Source organism: Morone saxatilis, unplaced genomic scaffold (genome assembly GCF_004916995.1).
Source record: "Morone saxatilis isolate NCDOM2014 unplaced genomic scaffold, NCSU_SB_2.0 Contig23, whole genome shotgun sequence".
In the NCBI taxonomy this organism is placed as follows: Eukaryota; Metazoa; Chordata; class Actinopteri; family Moronidae; genus Morone; species Morone saxatilis.
In genome coordinates, this window is record NW_023339796.1 from 3,710,352 (window position 1) to 3,718,321 (window position 7,970).

The 7,970-nt window shown below is 40.3% G+C and overlaps 1 protein-coding gene and 1 pseudogene across 5 annotated transcripts in view; both read left to right on the top strand.

The window, feature by feature from the left end:
- The window catches only part of LOC118334800, a 344,242-nt pseudogene that overhangs the window by 97,566 nt on the left and 238,706 nt on the right, over positions 1–7,970 (top strand).
- LOC118334802 (rho GTPase-activating protein 12-like) overlaps positions 5,375–7,970 on the top strand; it is a 53,603-nt gene continuing 51,007 nt past the window's right edge. For all 5 annotated transcript variants that reach the window (XM_035670868.1, XM_035670870.1, XM_035670869.1 and 2 more), the window contains exon 1: positions 5,375–5,524. The gene's annotated coding sequence lies outside the window, so the exon portion shown is untranslated. The remainder of the gene's footprint in view (positions 5,525–7,970) is intronic.

Consider the following 7,970-nt stretch of genomic DNA (forward strand, 5'->3'; position numbering starts at 1 on the left):
TTTCTGTTTCTAAATGACAAGAGTCTGTAAGAGCAGTCAAGGCATTTCGGTCTGGCATATATTTTACCATGCTCTGTTACCAGAAGATATTACGATACACATAGCAAAAGAAAAGTTGGTTCGAACAGGATGTGTTGAAGTTGGAACCTCTTGGCCGCTGAGCTGACTCTTACCGGTAGTTTCGCTTCGCGTTTTTGTACATGTATGTCTCATGACATGACTGAGCATTGGCACTGTCGCCACACCTCGGCATCTTCCACGCCAGCTGCGACTTGGAAGCAGATAGAGAGGAGAGAGAGAGCAGACTGATGGAGCGCATTTATTGGCGCGTATACGATGCTAAAAAGACAGGAGTTAACAAGAACAAGAAGAAAAAGAAAGCCAGACGAGACGTGCCCGACATCGGGTACTGTAGATGAGTGTCTAACGAAGAGTATGCTTGTGGAGGCCAATTGTTTTCTATCCAATTTAAGTTAAACCTAAAACCTATGACTGTGTTATTGGTGGACTTCAGTCGGAGAAGCGCATGAAAGGAATGTAGAAACGGAAGCGGGGAGGAGAATGATCGGTTAAGCCACCAGAAAACTTCCCACCTGTTCTTAGCATAGCCCTATGCTAAGGTACAGCTAAATGTACTGGTGTTTATCTACTTCTTCACGTGGTGAATAATGCTGGCGTGTTGGAATGGACGCTTATTTTATAGTCTCTCTGCACATTGAGCACAATTAGCACTGCAGGCGTGTTAGCACTCGAGAAGGCGCAGGCTACACACCCAACGAACGGCTCGTCTGTCCCAGCGGGGTCGAGTCTCACACCTTCCCAGGACCTGTTCTTTGGTTTTTAGTTGGTAACCATCCTGATAAGGAACGCCGTTTTGAATCCGTGCTCTCATCTTCTCGTTTCATAGGTGCCTCTCGCTTTGTTTGGGTTATTCATATTTTTTTTTGTTTCTTCTTCCCTCTCACACCCTTTTGTTGTTCTAGAGATTCCTTAGAGTAAACTGTACGTGCCCCCGTGCCCCCCCCCCCCCTTTTTTTGGTTGTAAATTTGCAGATAGCAATTTGTTTTGCTGGGTTTTTAATGTACTGTATCTCCTTCATTGTTCCATAGATCGTGTAGATGCATATTTGAAGGGCGGGGAGGGTGTGTGTCGGTCGATGGGGTCAGACCCTTGCCGCTGATCAACCAATCAGGAGAGCAGGGTCTAAAATTGCACAACAATCTTCTGTCATCATCTGGAGGAAGCGTTTATTTAACTAAATCTAGTCAGGGGTGTAGGATTTATTGTGTTCTGCTGTCTTTGTTGTATTTTTTTAGTGTCATTTCATGATTTTTTTGTTTGTTTTCATTTTAATTCCCACCACAGCTTGTTTTTTTTTTTTTTTGTTTCATTAACCCTGTGATGAAGCCCCAGTGCATTGGCAAAGAGCTTGTAGTGATTGTAACCCCAGCGTGAGAACACTAACATCTTGTGCAAGTGCAATATACTGTAAAATACACTGTATATCAGTCGACTGGCAGGTGTGATCAGGGTGTGCTTGCAGCGGTAAACCTGCCACATGGAGTCAAAGTTCTGCCCCCTCTCTTCCTTTGTTAGCTTCTGTTCCACTAACGTTTGGTTCTCAGTGTATTGAGCGCTTCTTTCATTGCCCTGAAACACGATACAGCGGGTTTTTCTGGACTGTATCTACTACTGCGCTGGACAGTAAACTCCCTGCAGACGACGAGATGATCAGACTTCACCAACAAGTGCAGTGGTAGATACTTTAAATTAGCTTCAGCTTTTGAGACTTCACTTCTTTTTTGGGCTGAGACTAGTGGAACAAATGTAGCTGGTAAAAAAGGGTGGGGTAGGAATTTCGGCTTTTCTTTCGTAAGATGTCACGCTATAAAACCTGCCGTCTTGTAAAAGGAAGGTTGGGTTTTTATAGCACTTCTTCACAATACCTGCACTCATAAAAACACTCCATATGTGGCTGTTTGTGACTGGAGGGAGAAGTAGTTTCCAAAGCCCTGTACGTGGAACTGTTTGTTGACAGCAAATAATCTATAAGTAGTATTAATGACTTTTTACAAGCTGCAGGAGGAGTCGCTCCCCCCATATCTATGACAGGACAGTGTTTGGTGTCTATCGCGATGGTTTATTCCCTCTGTGTAATCTTCTAGATTAGTTAAGACTTTGCAGCATGGACCTCAAAATGTTTATCCTTTGACCTACCACCAAAACTGGATATGAAATGGGGAAAAAACAAAAACAATAGTAGATAAAAACGGCAAAGAATATTTGTGGTGTTTACCTAAATTGAATTTTGCATTAATTCTAAATTTAAAAAAAACAAAGTGTAGCCACTTTTTTTATTACTGTGTAATAGTTGGTCAATTTTTAAAGGACAGTTTTGAGGATCCATCAGTGGACAAGGTACTGGATCATTCCTGGAGAACTGGGGCACAAATAGCAGGGCTCTGATATGGACAGAGATGGGAAGTTCATGAGATCACAGTTTTGGATTGATTGCATGATGTAAATGTATGTGTGATTAAATAATTATGAGAAAAACACGTGTTGCATGTCTGCTCTTTTGTGTCTGGTTTAAGACTTCCTAACTGTTTTTTAGCAAGAGTGATGCAAACAAATGCTTTTAATGAGTCATTTCATGCTGCATTTTCTGAAATCACTGATACTGGTAATCTTGAAGGAAGCGCATAATGTTTTCTTTTGATCTGAGACTGCTTTTCATATTTGCGATAGGCTCCGTAGTTCCAATTAAATTACATTTTAATGATATAAATTTAGATTTTACTCGATATTGTCCTTTTAACAGGGCAATAGTTTGAATGTGGGTCTTTCTGGTTTCAGTATAATGCTACTGTGATCCATAAGGAGAGCCCTGAACTCAACCCAGCACAACGTGTTGGACTCTGAGTCCAATGTGAGTGTTGGAGAGAGGAGTGAAGGCTATAGTAAGATCAGCAGTTAAATAAGGGTGTAATTATTGGGTGTCCACTTATTTGTGGCCATTTAGTGTTGCTTGGCCCTGAAATGATCATTAAAATTGCGTATTAATTTGTTCTGTAATTGGTTTAGTATCTGTAAGGGATGTAAGTACAGCATTTAGATGTTTTTAAGTTGCTTATTTTGATGCAGTATTTATCAAAAGATGATTTTGGAGATCTGTGTTTTGTTACCAGGCAACCACAGGTGGAAGCAGCCCCATTTGTGACCTCACCACTCCTTACGTTACAACGTGATTCCGTCACATAGCGTTCCCTACGCAGAAAGTACTAACGTTTTTTTAACGTGTTGCATTTTTAGTTATATTTTTGTGATCCCAAACATGTTTACTGTCTGTGCCAAATGAAACTGATGGTGGGAAATGATGTTTACTCTTTAATCCCTTTCTTGCTTTAAGTTAAAGGAGTAAGTTGACCGGGGCAAAGGGCAAAATCTACCGCACCTTTAAACTGTGCAGGTGCCCATCAATTTACATTCATCCGGCATTGTATTTGTAGTCCTACGGTACAACCGTCAGGTGGCGCTGATTCCCCGTTCGCGTCCCGAACACCTGAGTCCTCGGACCACAGAGTATAAATTAAACAGGAGCTCTCACTCTTGAGTGTGTTTCTGCTCCAAACATGAAATTTTGAATGAGTTGATGCTAACAAAACATAGGTCCTCAGGTAGTGCTATATACACGACCAACGCTTGTATTAACAGTCAAATAAAACTTTTTTGTTGGTTTTGTTTTTTTGCTTAAAATACTAAGAGAAAAAAAATAATGTTTTTGGGGGGGCTGGGAATTACGTGAATAAAGTCTTAATATTACGAGAATACAGTCGTAATATTTATTCTCGTAAATCTAATATTCTGACTTTATTCTCACAATATTCTGACTTTATTCTTGTAATATTACGACTTTATTCTTACAATATTCTGACTTTATTCTCACAATATTCTGACTTTATTCTCACAATATTCTGACTTTATTCTCACAATATTACGACTTTATTCTCACAATATTCACGTACTTTATTCTTGTAATGTTTTACGCACTGTTATTGTTTGTAATTTTACCACTTTATTCTCCAATAATTCTGACCTGTTATTCTCGCAACTTTAACGACTTTATTTCTTGTAAATATTCCTCTTTATTTTGTAATGTTACGACCTTTATTCTCACAATAATTAATCGATTTTATTCTCACAATATTGCATGATTATTCTTGTAATATATGATTATTCTTGTAATTGTTACGATATTCTTCTGCTAATCGTTATCTTACTTCTCACAATATTACGATTTAATCTTGTAATATTACGACTTTATCTCAACAATATTGTATTCTCGTAAGTACGACTTTCCACAATATGTGATGACTGTTATTCTCACGAATATTGCTTTTTTGACAGACCTTTAGTTCTCAAATATGTCTCGACCGTTACTTCCGTATGCGTACAGACTTTATCTGAATGTTATGACTTTATTCTCGCTGAAATCTGTTACGCACTTTTATTCTCAGTAAATATTGTTCCAATGACTTGGTATTCCTCCAAAAATTTGATGCACATTAAATTCTCGTAATGTTACGGCACTTATTGCTCACAAGATTGAATGACTTTATTCCCACAATATGTACACCACGATTATTCCGTAAATATGACTTTATTCTCAACCAATAGTCGCACCTTATTCGGATACGACTTTATGCCCTCACCATATGTATGGAACTGCTTTATTCTCCGGAATGTTACCGAACTTTATCTTGTGGAATTACGACTTTATTCTCCGTCAAAATGTACAGGACATGATTTTGTAATGGTCTCACCGACTGTTATTCTCACAAGATTCACGGGACGTTATTCTCACGAAGATTGAGACTCCTTAATTCTCCGTATGTTACCCGCACTTTATTTTGTGTAATGGTTACACTTTATTCTCGCACCAATATTGACACTTGTATCTCACACATATTATACTTTATCTCGTTAATGTTATGAACTGTTATCTCGTAAGTGTTTAGGACTTCTCATTCTCCACAATATTATGACTTTATTCTCACAATAATAATGAGCTTTATTCTCGTAATGTTACTTTATTCTCGTAGACCTAATATTACGACTTAATTCTCATAATATTGTGACTTTATTCTTGTTATTTCGAATATATATATATATATATTTTCTCTTAGCATGGCCCTAATACTCCGTCGTAACGTTTAAAAATGTACCACCTAAAAGAAAAAGAAAAAAAAAAACAGCTTCAGAGCGACACATCTTCTTAAAAGACGATCTTCGCTCTGAAGGTAGTTGCCAAAGTTGTGAGAGGGCAGGCGGGAGTCCACGGGAGCGAGCACTGCTGTGGATTACACCGGCCAGGGAAGAGCAGGAGCGACGGGAGCGCCGCTGCCTGACAAACCCTGACAAGTAAAAGTCGACAGGGGACAAGTTTACGGGAATTTTATCTTAATAATCCTGCATAGTGTCTCCTTTTCCCTCCGAGTGGCTGCCTCCGTAGCAGTAGAGAAGGTACGTTCAGGGGGGGTGGGGATCTTTGACTGCGGCGGTGTTTTGGGACACTGAGGAATGTTTAGCCAGAAAGCTAATCAGCGAGCTAACGTGAGCGACAGATTAGCTCCTGTAAAGCAAGACAAGAGCTATAACTTCCACGTTGAGGTTATAAAACGTGAGTATTAAGGTAAAGGTAAAAAGACTTAACCAGAAGAGTATTCCCACAGCTGATAAAGTTCAGAGGAATGCTGTACAAAAAAAACAAACAAACCAGGAACTGCATAATCCCTTTTAGGAATACCAGCTATGCCTGACAGGTGTATTTAAACTCTCTGGGACTTGGTTTTGTACCATAAAGTTGCTTTTTTTTTTGCATCCAGCTGCCACATGTGAGATATGTTGGAGTAAATGTTGTGTTCACTGTCAGCAGTAACATGAAGCTGTCAGGGTGCAACAATGAAGCAGCTGATGTGTCTGTTTACCTGTTTACCTTTTATCTGGATGTATGTGAGAATCTGGGCTTGAAGATAATCACAGTAGAGCTCACTGATTCACTGTGTGATTGATTTAATTATCCTGTAACAATAAGCACAATGATGAAATGCTTTCTGAAAAGGTTTTGATAACGTTTTAAAGTGGAGAACAGCATAGTGGTGCATTTCTTTGCAGTTGCTGAGCTTTAATAACTACAGTGGTGTGTCAGGTGACAGAAATTTGATCCATAACTAGTTTATTAATAGTTGAAAGTTATTTATCAGGCAAAAAAACAAGTCATTTTCATATTATATGTGAGGATTTGCTGCTTTTTTGTGTTGTTTTGGACTTTATGTTGGACAAATTAAGCAGCTTGATGGTGCCTTGTGCTCTGGAAAACAGTATTTTTTGCTGTTTTGTGACACTAAACAATTAGTTCAATCATCAAAAGCTAAATCAGTATATTAATTGATAGTTGCAACTCTAAATTTGATTCTCCAAATGTTAATAGATACAGTCTTTGTGGATAAAACCATCATCTGATTGATTGAACACCATAAATCACATCTTTTCCCCCTTCGTGGTCGTGAAGCAGCTTCCACCCGGTGAGTGCGAGAAGAAAGAGTTGCTCTATTAAAGGACGCTGATGTGGTGATGAGTTCGTGTTCAGTTTAATTTGACAAGTGCCACTCGTCACCGCCTGCTCTCATTCCCACTGTGGGTGACCTACCTGCCTCTGAAACACGTCCTCCCCTTGTGTTTTACTTCTGTCATGTACTCTCATTTCTCTCAAGATGCCCACATTAAGAGCTGCAGTGGGATGTGGTCTGTTCAGGTGTGACAGATGTGCGGTTGTGACAGTTGCGGGGGCACCTCGGGGACTTGAGTTTCGAGGAAAGTCGCGGTGAGAGGTGTCTAACTGGGACAGCCTGTGCTGAATTCAAGCTGTTTAGGGGGAAAACGTGGACCTATATCTGGTGTGACTGCGTCTGAAGGTCACAGTGCAGTTCTTCACTTCACCTAGTTACTGAAGTGGGACCAAAATCACAGAACAAACTAACTTACCCATTGTGATATTATTGAGCCATGCTGATTTAGAGGCCTCTGTTTCTAAAACATCAGCTGCCACCTTAATATACGAGTGTTTCTCAGACGTTAGTAAAATAAAATGACATTTGCGAAACTTAAAGGAATCGTGTTTTTCCAGAAACACAAATCTAGACGTCCACAGATTTCTAAGGGATTATTTGTTTTGTAGAAAGTCGTTCCTCACAGATGTTTAATTAATTTGAGTAACCGGGAGGGGGAAAAAAAATCAGCTTTTTTTCCCCCTGAAAAGTTCCTGTAAGTGAACTTTTAAAATGAAGCTTAGTCAGCCTGATAATCATCTCTCCAACCCCCTTTCCCTTCGCTTTAAATAACTCCATAATGGGAGAGAAATGTGCTCTCTCTCTCTCTGATGAGAATAACTCACTCACTGACTAATCGATGGCGGCCCGGCCCTCGATAGAAACAGAACCCTGCTAACAAGTGTCATGTGAGACGCGATGCAGAGCATTGACTCCCCCAGGCCTCAACTGTTTCTGTGGAAACGTTTCGTGTGTGTGAACGTTGAAAAAACCCTTTTCCGTGGAGCTGCTTTCTGTTTCGCTGAGGTTGGAGAAAATGGGAGGGTGTGTTACCAACATACGCTGACGACGGCAGACTTTTCCTTCACGCACACATCGGTCCTACACGCACACACAGACATCATCTCCGCTACCTTTACCATCGTTTTGTGCTCTCCAGCCGAGGCCCCTTCCATCAGCTCCTGCCCTCCCGTCCAGCCTCCGCAGCCCGGCGTAAATCTTATTACCTTCACATCAAATTAGGGTTCTTCCTCTGATTTCGCTGATTGGACTCTGAGAAGATTTGTGCTGTCTACTAAATAGCGGTGCTGATGCTGGAGCTTAATCTAAGCAGAGATAAGTGAAAGAGACAACCCCCCCCC